At 47.8% G+C, this 15409-nt stretch overlaps 1 protein-coding gene across 8 annotated transcripts in view; it reads right to left on the minus strand.

Moving 5' to 3' along the window:
• Positions 1 to 15409, minus strand: part of COL13A1 (collagen type XIII alpha 1 chain) — a 76384-nt gene that overhangs the window by 53738 nt on the left and 7237 nt on the right. For all 8 annotated transcript variants that reach the window (XR_013775135.1, XR_013775136.1, XR_013775137.1 and 5 more), the window contains one exon: positions 15098 to 15167. The gene's annotated coding sequence lies outside the window, so the exon portion shown is untranslated. The remainder of the gene's footprint in view (positions 1 to 15097; positions 15168 to 15409) is intronic.

Raw genomic sequence — 15409 nt, forward strand, 5'->3', positions numbered from 1 at the left:
CCACCTCACTGCACATACTGTGGTGAACAGCAAGGAGCCCTCTGTTCACTTCATCTTCCTCATGGCCTGTTCAACTAGCCACTGACCACAACTGAACTGCAATGATTCCTTTTCTCTCAGCCACTGAGATAAAATGCCACCCTCCACGCTCTTTGTCTGCAGAAAAGGAGAGGCTTAGTTTTGCAAACGGGTCCAATTTATCCTATTCTGGAAAGTCTCGTGTTCCAGACTATCAGATGTTAAAAGCTGGATGTAGAGGAGCAGGTTTGGTGAGAGGCCTTCTGCTGTTGACAGAGATATTCTCCAGCTTGAGACAGCAGTGCTCTCTGGACAGAGAGGATCACTGAAATGATCCCAAGCACTTAGGGGCATTTCCTGAAGTCTGGAAAAGTGTCCATTCTCAAAGGTTCCCAAATGCTGTTGCTTGTTTTTTTCCCCTCTAGTTTCTTGGATTCAGGCAGTACAGTGTTTGCAATGTGTGTGTCTTCCAGCCTGTTCCAAGAACTCACATACAAGAGTTTTTTTCCTCTTGCTTAGTGTACGTAAGACAAGGAGGAGAGAGAAGGAACACGAAGACATTATTGTTGCTTACTTGGGTCATCCTCACTACACACTCCAGCAGCAGGGAAGATGTAAACATGTAATCCATCCCTGTGAGGAAATCCAGCCATTTCACAGACCCAGAAGCCAGCCTTAGGGAGTTAGAGAGATACAGTTACTTCCTGACATTCAGGACTATGTTAATTGATAACAAGATAGCTGTGGCCAGGCAATTAGTTATGAAATGCTGATTAAAATGTCTGAGCATGACCTTACCCAGTGTGGCATGGAACCCCTAATTCATGGGCTCCATGGGCATTCAGTGCAGACTGACCCCATTTCAGAGCAGGCACGCCCCAGCTGGGTGCACAGACCCCAAACAATGGGTTTGGCCTATTTTAAACACTGACCATGCTGCAGTTTTCACACTACATATCCTGAGTACTCATATTCTTCTAGAGCCAACTTCCCTTCCTCCGCCAGGGGACAAATGATACAAGCGGAGATGGAGGGAACATTTACTCAGAGAACTTTCAATGAAAAGGCAAAAATGCCATGTACCTTGCTATAAAACATTCCCTTCTTGGCTACACCCTTGCAGAGTGGCAAGAGGTTCTTCAAAGGATTGCAGAAATGTTGGACAGTGAAAGGACCATCAGGATTTCACTGCCAAAAAATCTGACCAATGCTAAGCTGAGGCAACAGGTTATGCCAGTCATCCAAGCTCACCCCCAAAATCAAACCCATGACATCACCGAGACTCGGCAGTGAACAGCAGCAGCTGTTGAGGATAAAAGTCACTGCTCAGGCACTCTGAGCATCCCAGCACACCATCACCAGCCCAAGGCCACAAGCACAGCACCAGAAAAAAGTCCACAGGATGCTATGATCAAAGTAGACATCAAGGTGAAGCCTCACAGAAAAATTAAGCATTAGTCTCAATTAGTCTGATAGCAGAGTTTAATCACAGATCCCAGGTGCATCTCCAAACATCTCTGTTTGTTTCAAAGTAAGGACAACAAGAGCCAGCCAGCCTCCAGAGCTAGGAGAATCTGATAAGGGTAAGTGGGGCCTTTGGCATAACCACAGCCAGCCCATTAGGCAAATTAAAGTGCTCAACAATAGACAAGCAGAAATATTCTGACAACCATTTGGGAGAGCCCCTTGCAAAAACAAAGGACAAGAAAGGGTCAAGAACACATGGCCCACACAGTGCTGGCTGCACCCAGGACAAACAGAGCACCTCTGGCACTGCCAGGGGAGAGATGGTGGGATGGCCAATTCTGGGCAGCACAATGCTCATTTTGGGCAGGCATCCATGGGTCAGCCAGCTATTCCCAAGCAGCAAACACATTTGTCCCTGCCATGCTGAAGCTCTTAGCACCACAGAAAGCAGAGAAATCCAGGCTGGGCAAGACTCCCAGGGTCAGCTCATCCAGTGGATTTTCATGCTTGAAGGCCCCCCCAAGGTTTCCCAGTAGTGGTGCAGACCCCTGGATGGTAAATGGAAACCTTATGGTGGCAGGCTCATTCCACTCCACCACCTTCTGCCAAAGAGCCAGCGTGCCCCCAGGCTGCAGAAAACCATCAGCCCAAAACCACTGTTCCTGACTATCCCCCTTTCTCTTCCCCTTCTGCCTCCCCTGAGCAAACCAAACAGAGATTAAAGGATTCCTGTGAAATGAGAGTGACACGAAACTGAGGAGGGAACATCTTCAAAGCAACCAAAGGAACAAAAAGTCTGTACCTAGCCCATTTGGGCAAATATTTCTCTAACCTGTTGCTGTCCTCTGAGGATAGTGACACCACATGCTTCCCCAGTGATCCAGTCCAGGCAATACCCAAGCCCTGATTCATAAGGCCATATTTATTATCTTTCTTAGAGACTACCCAAATTTCCAGTGTTGTTGTTTAAGTCAGTCAGTGACCTCTGATGCACAGCAAATTCAAAGAAGAGATTTTTTTATTTCTCCCCCTTTTGCGGTTACCTCACGTATTTGATGTCTGCTGTCCTGTTCCTCAGCCCTCTCTTGTCTTTAGACTAAACAAAACCTAATTCTTCCAGTCTCTCCGCAGAGGCCATGTTTTCTGGACCTCTAGTTGTTCCCCCTTAGTGGCCTTTTTGCCTCTTGAAAAGTAATTCTCAAGCAGCAACCACCTCTCCAGCTCACTGCATGAGACAAAGGCAGACAACTTGGTGAAGGCAGAAGGCATGGTGTCTATTTACCTTATCCACAGGGTTTTATTCACAGAGGGAAAATGAGCTCCTCCCTGCCACCACCTCTGCCTTGCCCATATGTTCTGACATGTCACTGGTTCTTCATGAGCCCTCAAAGGCTCTTTTCTTTAAGATGTCCTCGCTGTCAGGTGTGACTGGCATTCATGTTCTGCTGAGGAGGACAAGGAACAACTTCAGCCTTTTCTTGGTGTCCTCGACAGTCCCACCTCACCCTGGGCTTTCAGACTTTCATCGTGCATAGCCATTAATTTTAAATCCTTCCAGCTTTGCTTTCCTCCTTGAATTTCACCTTGCTGAGGACTTTGTGATATTTTTTAGCTGATCTCTTCCTGTAGCTCCTTTGCACTGGGACAACTCCAGCTTGTGCCTTCAACAGTTTCTCTGTCAGGCTTCTGAGTTTTCACAACTTCTTCCCCATCTCCTGCTCTCCAGGGGCACTACTCCACCAATTCCCCAGCTCCTTCTGTGTTTTTGAAATCCACCTCAAACACCTGAGCATCAGAAGCACCTCACAACTCTCATCCTGAAGACACAAGTGTGCCAAGTCAGTAAGGCACCACTCCAACAACCTTGAGCAGATGTTTGATAACCTCCCTGGAACTCCCACCCCACATCCCCTAACACATCCTCTTCCATTCCAGGAATAAGAAGGCAGCATCTGAAAGCTCTGGAGAGATCCAAACCAGTTTGAAAATTGCAGCTGGTTGTTCAAGAGGAGTCTCTCATTTTTCTGCACCGAGGAGCTGGCCACTTCTTCAGCACTCAGCCAGGCCCTGCACAAGCCCTATTCCTCAGAGAGCTGCAGAATTAGCAAGGAACCACAAAGAAAAAATGGCCAAAGTAAATCATGGCTGGGCAAAGCAAAAACCAAAATCCGTGGCATTTTTACTTTCCTGCTGAAAGTTACAATCTCTCTCATAATGTGGTTGTCTGGGGAAAGTAGAAAGTTGGACCTTACTACAGCTAATAATTATTTGAATAAATTCTCTGCTCATGCACTTCAAATGCAAATGGCACACTTTATTCACTTAGCAAATTGCATAATTTATTTTAATCCTATATAACTTTTGCAATTAACAGCTAATTTTAATAACTAGCGCACTGTTACTTTTTTCTTCCCCCCTAATTCTTGCTATTTTTCTCTCTTTTCCATCTGCTAACTCTTTTCTTCTTCCTTCCTCCTTCCAAAATACTTTGCAACTTTTATAACAGCAAATTCTGTCACCTACCCAGGGACGAACAAAAGACCATTGTGTTCAATTTATCTTTTAATAGACTCCTTCCTCAAATACCTCACGGACTGCCAGTACTGTCTTCCAGACCCTGTCTCACACCCTTTTGAGTTATGAAAATGTTTGGGAGGGTCTTTCCTTTAGCCCAGACATTTTTCCACCCCGGATGATTGATAGCTCCCAGTTACCACTAATTACCCTATCAGCAGTTGGACATGAGCCTAGCCACAGTGCTCTTCCTCCAGAGGCCAGCAATGCATCCCTGTGGCTCGTTATCCTCTCCTTCAAGGATGGAACAAACTGACTAATTAGAGACACCATAAATTCTTCCTTCAGGCTCTTCCTGATGCGTCGTTTCCAAACAGAGCATGTGGAGGAGAGTGGGGCTGATGCTAGTCCTTTCAAAAGGAAAAATGTGATGGGCTTTACAAGCCTAAGTGGGTTTGCTCAGCGTGTTTTATGGAGCAGAAGAGGAGAGTATTCATTCAGCCAACTCCAGCTGATGCTTTTTAGCACATCTCAAGCTGGAGAGGTTGGCTTGGCTTGGCTACCCCGTGCCCAGTGGGAGCCAGGCTGGGCCAGCAGGCACATATGGAGACAACCTGCTCTGGCTTGCAGGGATAAAGGACTGATGGCTTCCCTTACCTAGAATGAACTGAGCGTGCAGATCCCTTCCCTGCTGCCTCCAGTGCCAACACCAGATGCACAGCACACACTATGGAGAGAGCCATCCAAGTGGAAAGCCAAAGAAGGAGCCCCAACCAACTGCTGCCTCCCGCTGAGCATGGTCTGGAAAGCACCTGTATCCCCTCATCCTCCCAACATGGCAAATTTGACTCAGTATGTTTGCTAAATTCTGTCAGGACCTCCATCTTGTTTGAGGGGACAAGATTTTTTTTCTTATTTAGGCAGACAGGTGGTTATTTTTTAAGGTAGCGAGAAGTTCCATTATAATCTCAAAAAGAAAAGGGAACACGATGAAAATGGACAATAAATACTTTCACTTCTCCCCAGAGCAGAGAAAAAAATAATTTGGAGGAAAACCAAGCAAGTTTAGACATGAGTTACTCTGAAACTCTTCCTTCCAGACAATAGGAAAGGCCCTGAGGGCATGAGGGGTAAAGGGTATTATATTTAGATAGAAGTTTCTCCAAAGTACATGGGCCTTGTGGTACACCTGGTAAAAAAAGTTTGAGGCTCCTTAGCCACTGCTAAAGAGTCAAATTCTATCAAAACAGGAAACTCTCAGTGTTCCAGAAAAAAAGAGAGCAAAGAGGAGGAATGAGAACCAATGTCTCCAACAGTTTGCTGCATGGGAAAGGCACATAAAAAAACCCATGTGGAGGAGTGGGAATGGCTGAGTGCATGCCAAACTACGTGGGCTGGGGATGGCTCATGCCCCACACCAGCCCTGGAGCCAAGAGTCACATGTTTGCAGCCCTACAGGGCTTGGGAGCCACTTCCATCACTGTCCCAGCAAACTCCAGGACCCTGCCCAATAAGATACAGCTTAGAGCAATAGCAGAGCACAGGGATCTAACCAGGATGGCTTTGGAATTCAAGCAAGAGATCACCACACACATGGACTGGGGACAAACCAAAAAACACAAGGCTACACCTTTCAGAACAAAAACATGTTTCTTAACCTCCTCCCCTCCTTCTGTTGGAAGCCCACATTAAATCACATTGCACAGGGGATGACAGAGCCTCACAATACCACAGCTTCTCCCTGGGTTTCAGAGGGTCAGAGCCAGGTACACAGCTCCCTGTTGAGCAGAGAGGGACATGGCTCCCTTCCTGTGACCAGGGGAGTGCCACAAACCTGTAAGCCCTATGGGTTCTTTTGGGGTTTCATGTGTGTAGCACTTGTAGGGTCTAAGGGGAAGTTAATCTGCAGGCAAGGACTGCCATTTTGGGAGACATAACTACTCCCTCTTTGCTGCCAGAATCACTCTAACAAGGAGCTAATATTTAAAAACCAAACAAGAAAAAGGATTAAAAAAATCCCAGCCCATTGTGTTCTTCAGCTCCGTTAGGGACGAGGCCAACTCCCAGCAGCTGCTGTTGCCTCCAGCAACATCTCCTCCCTTGGACAGCAGCAGATGACAGAGGAGAAGGACAAGAAAAGAGCAGCCACCAGGATCTGGCTGCATCCACCCAGTGCTGCATTCCAGCACCAGGTTCAGCCTCTGGAAGAGCCCTCCCCAAAGGTCCTCTACCTGCTGCTGGCTGAGCTGCCCAGCAAGGGGAGCCTGGTATGGATGGGACAGCTGGGTGGTCCCCAGCGAGGGGGACACACTGCCCAGAGCAACACCAAACCATAATAAACAAAAGCCTCGAACAAAGCTCTGTCAGTTCAGATTCCAGTTCAGCTGATATAATCTTCATTTTCTCATTGAAAGAAAGGGGGAAAAGAAGAAAAGCAAAAAGAAAAAAAACAGACATCCTAAGGGAGAGGAGTGAGGCAAGCGATGGATTGATACTGCCCGTGTGTGCCTCAGCCCCCCATGTGCTGTTAATCAGCTGTCCCACCCCAGGGAATACACTGATTTAATTACTGCCTGCTCACACAAGACATTGCATGAGGGAGAAACAGACACTGAGTCTCAGCAGCCAGGCTAGAACAGGACTGGCAAGCAGAGCAGGAATCATCCCAGCCCTGGTTTGGGGATTGAGGGGTTGAATTGGTCCAGGGAGCCCATACAAGTGGGCTGTCACCCAATCCCTTATGTGCAAGAGGTAGATAGCATCAAAGGGCACATCAAAGAGGCTTGGGCACTGCAGAGGGGATGGATGCACCTTTCTTCTGTCTGAAACACAACCTTATTTTGAGGGGAAAACCACAGACAATAGGCAACAAGGGGGTTTCCAGACTGGAAAGGGGAGAAATATTCAGGTGCAGTAAAGGGCAGATGCCCAGTTACAAGTGTCATGTCACAGCCCACTCCTCTCACCAGGTGCATGGCACAGACCCCACACACAGCACATCTCTCCAACCCCTCTGACTGTCATGCTGCTCTGTTATTCTGGGATGTTCGAGCATCACCCTAACACAAACAAGCATTTTCCAGGGCTTCAGCTTCACAATGCATTCATAATGTCAAAGAGGCTGTGCACAGACCTGGTGCAGCTCCTGGAAGGGGAGAACAGCATCAGATGCATCCACCCTCAAAGTGTCAGACAGTCACTTCAGAGGGGGTTCAGCACGAGGTGTGGGTTGCTGCTCTCCCACCCGGGGACAGCCGGGAGGTTTAATAATTAATGGTGAAGGGTAATTAATGGTGAATAGCCTGCGAAGGCAGGCGCAAAAAGCATCGCTGTGTCTTTAACAGCTGCCAGCGATGGGAAACTCATCGGAGTGCGTTCGGAGGGGAGGGAGGTTAAGATGATTAACTGGTGCTAACAAGTTTAGGATGTGGAAGAAGTATTTTCTTGGACGTCCATCAAAGAGAGGATTGAATGTTCCCCGGCGGAGGGGGGCGGTATATGTTTAACAGATGAGGTTTCTGCCTCCCGAGGCCCGCCCAGCCCCGCATGATGCAACCTCTCCCTTTTACAGGCTGGCTCTGCCCCTGTACCATCAGTGTACCTGCGGACCCGGCCTGGCACCGAGGCTGAAAGGCGATCCGGGGGAAGGAAAGCCGCCCCTCCCTCCCCTCTTCCTGTTGATCTGCGTCCTGGGACACCCTCGGGCAGGATCAGCCTGGTCCTTGGTCCCCACAGCAGGGCAAAGGTGTAGGCAGATGCCCGGAAAAGCCAGCAGGGAATCGGGTATCACCACACTGAAAGCAGAAACCTCGGAGAGGACGGCTCCTCTGCATCCCACTGCAAAACCCCTCTGTGCCCCATCATGGGGACACCAAACAGAGCCATCCTACCACTGGCCAGGCCAGCACCCCACTTTCCACCTCCCCATGGCCATCAGGCACATGGCAGCTCCCAACCCTGGCACCGAGGTCTCGTTGCGCACAGCGAGCCGCGGGTATTTTCAGTATTTCCAGTATTTCCAGTATTTTCAGTGTTTCCAGCGCTGCTCGGCGGCTGGCGGGCGCCCACGCTTTGCTCGGCCTTGTGCCCCATCGGGGGCCTGGCTCAGCTCAGCCAGGCTCAGCCTCCCCCCAGCACGGGCAGCACACGCGAGGACACACGGACGTGCGTCAGCGGCTGACGCAAACCAGCCCGGCCATGTGCGCCCAGCCCAGGCCTGGGGAAAACCCCACAGCCCGGTAGCACGCTCGTGCTGAAGCAAAGCCGTGGCCCTACAGTAGCACAATGTGCTGCTGGGGTTTGCTCAGCCAGCTGGGAGGGTTCTGCCTTGCTTTGTCAAGGCGCTGATTTATGCCCATCTGTGCCATATACATCGCGAGCGCAGGCACGCGATGGTGTAAACACTCCCACCAAACATCTGTAGGCAAACCCGTGGAACATGCAGAAGCTCCCTGCTGCAGCCCTCCTGCCCCACAGGCAAGCCAGCCATGTGCCACTGGCTTGTTCCTGGATTGTTATGGACAGGAAAGGTCACAGCGGGATCATCACCACAACGCTTTTATCCTGCCTCAATCCGTGCTCTGGCTGGAGCACTTCAGGGTATCTGCTCCAAAATCTTTCCTTCAATGTCTTTACCTTACTTGAGGAACAGGTTAGTTTATCCCTGAACAGCTGTATCAAACAACCAGGCTAGGATATAATATTCAGGCCATAATATACAAGCACCATTAAAGTTAATGCTTGTGTCACCAGGACTCGTGCACCCCCGAATATAAATGTTTACCTGTTTGCTTCTTTAGGCACAGCTCAGCCTCCAGAGGAAAAGTCCCATAGCAATTCCATGTCTTTGGAGGAAATTCCTCCTACCTTCCAGGCAAGTTTAAAATAAAAAAGGCCAAAAATAAAAAGTTTAAAATAAGAAGGCATATAAAAGACAAAGAGAGGAGCCTTGGGGTGTACAGGAGGCATGCCTGAGCATGGCAAATGGGAATTATCTGAACAAGTAGACAGGTGTAAATAACCAGGCCACCCTCTTCCAGAGCACTTGTGCCCATCACTGCTCCAGATCACCTTCCTTTTTCAATGCTTTGGCTGTTTCTAATCATATTTTGGACCAAGAGGGAAAGGCTGAGGTGTTTGCCATCCTAACTCTAGTGCATGGTAGCACCACAGGGATGCTCTGAGCTCTCCAACCATTCTGCAGCACAGGCCACACTCACAAGTGTATTAATGGCTTACACAAGCCCTCCTGGTCTGCACTGAGGCAACAACAGCAGGTTAATTAAAATCAATTAAACACTCCTTAATAAGGTAGGTTTAGATCCCAAAAGCAGACTAAGCCGGATGAGTTTATGCTTAGAGGTTTAAGGAACATCCTTTCTCCCTCTTCCCATCCCTCAGCCATGGATATGGCAACACACAGGTGACAAAAGCAAAGGTTGGGATGACTCCTCAAGCCACTCCATTTAAGAGCACAGCAGCCTACATGTTCAGAGAAAGAGAGTTAAGTGACCAAACAAACTATTAGTATGGTTTTTTCCCCTGAATTGTTCATCCCCATTTATTCATAATTGCTCCCAGAATCCATGGAATTCATTGTGTGGTTTGCATCTTAAAAACAAATGAAACAACAGTATGTGTAAACCAAACAAACCCCAACCCAAAATACAGCCAGCAGCCCAGGGCGCATGAGCAACTTTCCAGGCTGAAGTGTGTATATACTCTGGAGGGCCCAAAAATGTGGATGGGGGAATATATTTAAATTTCAAGGAATAATAGAATTCCCAGGAAGATGCGTTACAAAGCAGGGGGGAAAAAAAGAGGGTAGCATTTAAGCAATGATTATGCTGGAATTTTTTTTCCAGATGTGCTCCGGAGGTGGCGTGCCGGAGAATCCCATTTTCTGACATGGCTGCAGCGGTGCTGGGTGTCCATCTGCAGCAGCCCAGCCACTGCTCCCTCCAGATCCCAGCTCTCTGGCCAGCCCTTCCAAGGGAAAACACAATTCTGAGAGCGCAGAGCTTTTGGCAAGGAGCTGCTGCTTGAGACAGAAATCCTCTTTTCCATTTTTTTTGGTTAGCGCTCGACAAAAAGCTGCGTTGAGCCACTTTCAAGGCAGAAAACACCTTTTGCACAGTCAGCATGGAAAGCCACGCTGACTTACTGTCCTCAAAAGGGGTGAAACACAAAACCATAACATTTCAACCAGTCCAATGCACCTCCTGACAGTGAGGCCACGGGGCCGAGGGTGTTCCATTGCACCCTCCCACCTCATCCTCCTCATGGCTCTGAGCCAAGGCCACTGACACAGCTTGTGGCTGCTGGTGTTTAAATAGTTGGAGTTGACCTTTCCACACCCTCACCCCACACCAGGGATCCCACACACCTCCTTCACCTCTCAGGGTTCACCAGTGTGTCCATGTTTTTAATCTCATGGGAGCCCTTGTGCAGCATTAAGACACTGGCACAGGTTGCACAGAAAAGCCAGGGCTGCCCCATCCCTGGAAGTGTTTGAGGTCAGGTTGGACAAGGCTCGGAGCAGCCTGGTTTAACAGAATGTAACCCTGCCTGTGGCAGAGAAGTAGAACTAGATAACCTTTTAAGGTCCCTTCTAACCCAAACCAATCTGTGATCCTATGATCTGTCCAAGCAGCCCCAACAAGCTGGAAAAGGATCATGTTAAACATGACAGCGAGAAAATATAAGAGCCATGAAAACAACCAACAACCTGGCAAGAGACAGAGCACCTCAGCTGGGATGTGAGGAGAGGGCAGCATTTGGGCACTGTCCCCCTTTTCGGCTCATCTCCACAGAGATGTTGGTGAGAAGATACAATTCCCAAGTTAGAAACGGATACATCCACTTGGAAACAACATCCTGCCTGTCTTCTGCAGGGCCAAGGCTCAGCCCACACTGCCCAGGAGTCTCTCCCCTTGCTCCAGCCATCCTCACCAACACCTCATCTGCTGCCTTTCCCAGCATTTTTTCCTTCCTCTGCACCTGTCTGTGGGGACAGGCACAGGTTGGGATGTGGGAGATGCACTTCCCATCAGCTGGAAGTCAACACCCCACTGCAGCCCTACACTGTTTCTTGCTGGCCTCATCCTCACCTTGGCTCCTGCAAGCTTCCCTGCAAGAAATGCCAACAGCAGCAACAATTTTGAGCTGCAGCATCTCCTGCTGGTATTTCTGTCAAGTCACTCGCAGCTGAAGGGTGGCCAAGCAGCTCTCTCTGTGCCCCATGGTGGGCAGATAGGAAACGTGGGTGAAATTTTCTATGAGAAGGAATGCCCAGGGGACATTCCTTTGCAAAGCCTCAAAGACATTCCAGAGAAAACATCAGTTCCTGGCCACTGCCAAAATCCTTGCAGCTGCCCCACACTATCCTCCAAGCCCCTGTAATAGCAGGTGTGTGGCAGGGCTGTGCAACCTTCCTCTGACTGCCAATGCCAGTCCCTGCGAGCCACCTCCTCCTGCAGCCCAGGTCCCTCCTCTGCCCTGAACTGCCACAGGGAGGGATGGAAAAGTCATTGAGCATCCCTCTGAGCTGCTTCCCTGCTTGCACGGCTGACCGCCCCCAGCACCGCAGGCTCCCAACCTGACCGAGGAGAAACCGGACCAAAACAAGCACTGTGGAGGCAGAGGGAAAGCAGCCAGCCCTTACTCTTATTTTTTCTTTTTTTAAAGGGATATTGAAGGCCAGAGCAGAGAGCCAGCACAGTGAAAAAACAGCCACGGGGGACTGTGAAAATCAGAGCTGAGGAGAGGAAGATGGGAAAGAGCTAATAAAGAGAGTCACAATATACAAAATACACAAGCGCCCACCTCTGCCAGGAAAGCTGTGGGAAGGGATTGTGCTGTAATCCCTGGCTGTTTGAGGCTGCCCAGGCAGACACAGTCTGGATCTGCAACTGGATCAAGATTAGACCAGGAAAGCTTAGATTTTTTTTCCCCTGTCAACCTGAAACAAAATGCTTTCCCCTTGCAGCATATTTTTTACTATGTGGAGGAAATTAAGGGAGGTCAGTGGGCTGTAAGAGGATCCTCCAGCCTCAGGTAGCTCCTGACCACATCCACGCACCATATGGAAAAGCATCTGCTCAGTCCCAGAAAAATTCCCCAAATCATATCCATGCATGCAACAACCTCAGACCAAAACCTGTGCTGAGCTCCCTGCCCACACTTGGCCTCATCCCAGCACAGGACCTGGGGTTGGAGAATAGCTGAGTACAGTCATTGCTGCCATTAAGGTTTCTTCTCTCCAAACTGTACAAAGCTGTCCCAGATCCATCTAGCAGTAAGTGGGGACAGAAGGAATGATTGAGGTTATCTATTGAAGGGAACAAAGTCATTAATTACCCAGATAGGTTATGCTAAACTTGAGGGCTGTGTCCTCCCCACCAAGACACTGCTGGAGAAGCCCACTGTGACCTCTAAACTCAAAAAAACCACAATGCCAAAGATCAGCATCCCACAGGTAGTCACACCCAGCCCAAGTGATCTGAAGTAGCCGTTTTCCAATGAAAAGCAACTTCTATTTCCTTATCATTTGCTATAAATACAGCTGTGCTGTTTTCCTGACCATGTTATTTCTAGCATCCTTATCATAGCCACAGCACAGCCACACACTTCACAATCTTCTTTTTCTCCAATTCCCAGCTTTTTCAAACCATTTATGTTCACAATCCCATCTGTTCTGAAGCTCTCCTATTGCCCCAGACCTCCACATCCGCACGAAACAGGTCAGCAAATGAACTTGTCTTCCTTTCCCCCTCCTCTGCCATGCAGGGACCTGACTCACAGCTAGGGATGAACTCAAATGTCACTGATAAACATTTATTTTGCTGAGGAGCACGATGTGTTTACAGGCAGTGAAGTGGGCCAGTGAGAAGCAACAGGCATGCACCAACTCTTGCAACATCTTGACGCTTCTGAATACCTTGGTGTCCCACAGCAGTCTTATTGTCTGGTCCCTGGGGCATTTTAAACACCAGGGGAAAAATGCACAGAGGAAAAGGATTTCCAAGGCCTTGTGCTGGAAGAGAGACCACGTTGAAACGTGGTCAGGTGGCATGCACTGCACAAGCCTGGAGACCAAAGGGAAACACCCTGGAGCAAAGGGTCTAAGAGGAGACAGTACCTGGCTGAAGGTGCCTTTGTTTCTGTACTGCTCCAAGCCTATCAAAACCTCACCTACCACAACATCAGCTTTAGACCATGGTTTCATTTCCCTCTGACAGGGTGGGAGAGAATTTCATATATAGTTTCTGTATCCATAGAATATTTGATGAAGACAAGAAAGTTCAACAGGTAAAAAGAAAGCCTCAACCCTTAAGAGACCCTTATGGGTCATTTATTATTACTGTCCTCCTGAATGAAAGCTATTATTCAGCAATTCTGTGAGCTTAATGGAATGAATGGGCACCTAAGAGTTATGAGAAATCCAGCACAGACTGCTGCCAAAGCTTCCCAAGGCATGTGGGTATCTGTAACCATGTGTTGTGATCTCAATGCTGAAATACCTGGGTGATTCATCTGTCACACAGGTGGTGTAGGAGTGACATTCAGATGGCCTCAAAAGGGAGCAAATATCATTTTTCTCTGCACTGCATTCAAGTTCCAAGTTTCCTTCTTCAAGCTGGCTCAGAAACATCAGGAGGACATTCACTCCTGTGGTTTTATGGCATTTATTTGTCAAGTCCAGGCAAGAACTTAAAAATGGAGGAGGGCTGTGATTTGTGTTCCCATTGAAGGGAAAATGCTGGTATTTAAAATCAACTGAACTCAGTCTTGATCTGCTCTTTTGAGAAACGATATTTAGAAAACATTTTATTTGTACCATCTTTTAAATTTAAACCAAAATTGCTCCCGTTGTTTCTTTCTGGGACTAAAAAGAAAGTCCAACAGTTCTGATCTGGACTAGTCAAATCAGGCTTTTTCCAATGTTTTGTAGTTGTGGATCCTGGATTTTAATTCTTTTCCACCACAAACCTGTACAGCTTTAACTCTTGCTTTTACAAGCTGCTGTGTTGCAAATCCATTTTAGTGTGTCAAGAGACTGAACCTCCTATGTCTATACTATTTGAGACATTACCTCCAGCAAAGACAAGCTCTTTATAATTTTATCCACCCTTATCCCAACTGTTGACCACATTTAAATACCCTTTGTTAAGCACACCACCAGATACTGTCACACTGGACACCAAAGAGAACCAAAGGAGAAAGCACTGAAAATGGAAATGCTAATCCAGACATAACTTTCCCTGCCACCTTACTTGCAAAATATTACCCAGTTTGAATACACATTCAAATTCTCCCAGAACTTCAGCTTTGGGTGAGAGTGGTATCTGGCACTTCTCTTTTTCTAGTCAAATGTATCAAAAGACAACGAGGATTGCTGAATGATTCATACTCATGGAATGAAATGCCATTCACAAACGTTCTTTCCATAGCAATTTGCCACTTATTGTATTAAAACCACTTCAGAAGATGTGTCTCAAAGAGCCTTTTGATATTAACGTGATTAAAACCATAATGCAATTAGGCAATCCCATAGTATTTCTGTATGTTATATGAGTGGGACCACAAGTGACCACTTCATTCAAGCCCATCATAAATGGCTGCTGCTAGCAGAAGGTTGTTAATTCTGCAAGATGCCTCAGATAGTTGTAGAACACCAAGGAATTCAAATCTTCTCACCCTAGAGGCATTTTGGCTCACCAAAATTCAGCTTTGGTGTTGGATCTAGCCTACATTCCAAAATCAGGCATGAAATATGCACTTCCCAAGAGCTTGTCTGCCCACTTCAAAGCTGATATCAAGAATCAGTGGGAACACAGGCCCTCCAGATGTATCCTTCTTTCTCTATCTAGACATCCACCTGGATATCTATCACTCTTCCTCTTGCTCCTGTCACTTGTTGGCATCTAGGTACACACCAGACTTGTTGCCCACATTCCACATCAATTTCCTATACCTCCATCAAACTGTCGAGCAAGTGCACGTCACTTTGCATTCACACATTGAAAAATCCTTCAGTGAGATGCAAGCAGAAGAGTTTTTGTCACTTCCCAAAGTGGCAGCTGTCCCAGATCCCTACCTGCTGGGCAGTTGCAGTGCTGGTGTGTGTCTCGAACCTCTCGATGCCTTGGCAAGTGGAACTTCAATTTCTGCCAAGAGAGGGAAAACAGAAAAAGGATTAATTCATGCCATTGGAACCAAAGCCTCAAATTCTTGAAGTGGAACGGGGAGGGGATGCTGCCCAAGTGGAGATGGAAGAGGCAGGGCAGAGAAGTTTGGGAATGAAGAAAGGCAATAAAGTTCATAGTCTTTAGCTAGAAATGCGGGGTTTGATTGAAAGCAGGCCGAGGGAGTTTCGTAATGGCCTCCAAATGTGGTTCTCCTGACAGGC

The sequence above is a fragment of the Erithacus rubecula genome, assembly GCF_903797595.1.
Source record: "Erithacus rubecula genome assembly, chromosome: 9".
Classification (NCBI taxonomy): Eukaryota; Metazoa; Chordata; class Aves; order Passeriformes; family Muscicapidae; genus Erithacus; species Erithacus rubecula.